This window comes from Rhipicephalus microplus, chromosome X, assembly GCF_043290135.1.
Source record: "Rhipicephalus microplus isolate Deutch F79 chromosome X, USDA_Rmic, whole genome shotgun sequence".
Taxonomy (NCBI): Eukaryota; Metazoa; Arthropoda; class Arachnida; order Ixodida; family Ixodidae; genus Rhipicephalus; species Rhipicephalus microplus.
The window spans coordinates 364620503-364622024 of record NC_134710.1 but is presented as its reverse complement, the minus strand read 5'-3'; positions in this window follow the sequence as shown (position 1 = coordinate 364622024).

Sequence of the window (1522 nt, the reverse complement as noted above, 5' to 3'; positions counted from 1 at the left end):
AGGACACATACCTCATCTTCCGAGCGGCAGGTGTGCCACCAAGTGTGGTGCCGCTGTGCAGATAACGCCTGTTGTTAAGGGTTTGAGGTCGATGGCAGATACGGCGGATTTCTTTTAGGGTAGCTGGCTCCCCGCCGTCGTCCCCATAGCCAATCTTCGTCACTGAGGGGACGCGTTAGGAGAGAAAGAACGAAGGTTGATTTACATGATAGAATGAAGATGTAACTTTACAGAGATTCAGCCCTTCTTTACAAAATGTCTTCGGCTTTTAGAGCACGCCATCTCCTTACATGGAGGTCCAAAGAAGGCAGGGACCACTCTTGCCACAAATTAGGTGACGAAGTTTATGTGGTCCACACACCTGAAAGGTACAGAATTTGAACCACACGGCTTGGCGAAACGGTCCAATGGTAGCAGGAGCGCACCACACAATGACGCACCCGGCCCACGCCACAACGGAACTGCAGGGGGAGGAGGTAGATCCGGAGGGGGAAAGTTGAGCTCCTCCGGGGAGATGGCCGCTGACACGAACGTCAGCAGCGGTCCATGGCTGCTTTCAGCTACAGGCTTCCAGAACTCTCTAGAACATGGCAGTCCAAACGCTGGATGCCCGCGAACGGCTTCTTCGACGCCTTCCCACGCTTCCTGACTGACGGTGCTTTTGTGACAATTTCACGACGGCCACGATAGCCGAGTCGAGAGGTTGACTCCATGAGAACTTCCACAATGGCGCCGTCCCCCGCTGTTCGAATCCATTCAACAAAAGGGTTGTCTAGCGAAGATTTCATTGTCACCCGACCGCTTACTGGGACATCTACAGGACAACGTCTTGTGGACTGGGCGTCGATGGAGTTGAAAGCATCCTAGTAGACTGGCTTACACACAATGACGTCTGCCCAAGAGAATCGCCAGGCCAAATGTAACAGCTCCTCCACCACCCGGAAAATATCCGCCGGCCAGCGCTTCCAACCGCTCGGTACGAAGGAATTGACTGGTGACGAGGACGATGGCCTGGCTTAGAACCCCCAGCGGCGAACTCGTAACCAACCTTATAATCACCTCTCAATGATCGACAACAGCAAGGCGAAACACACAACACAATACCATGCCGCACTCAAGTGCACTGGAGTCGCCCAAATCCCCCCAGGCTTCTCGAAAAAGGCAAACAAATGAAAAACTCAGTACACTAAAATTTTGGCGGAATTCCGTGCCGCCAAAGGTACAACATTCGTGAAGGAAGACGTGAAAAGTTTAGAAAAATTGAAACGAACCTTTTTGGTCACATTATGCCAAAAGCCGTAAAAATGAAAAGGCCTTTCATTCCCTAAAACGGCTCTTTTCAGGCTAGTCTACTCAGACCATCCGCACTGATGTGTAATTTTCTTTTTTATAATTGTCCTATAAGTTATACTGCTGGAGTGTGAGGCTCCATCAGAGCGAGCGATAATTTTTGTCTGACATTTGATCGAGCCATGAGAGGCCACAGTGGTCTGCTTCGAAGATGAACGTCGCTCCGTGCAAG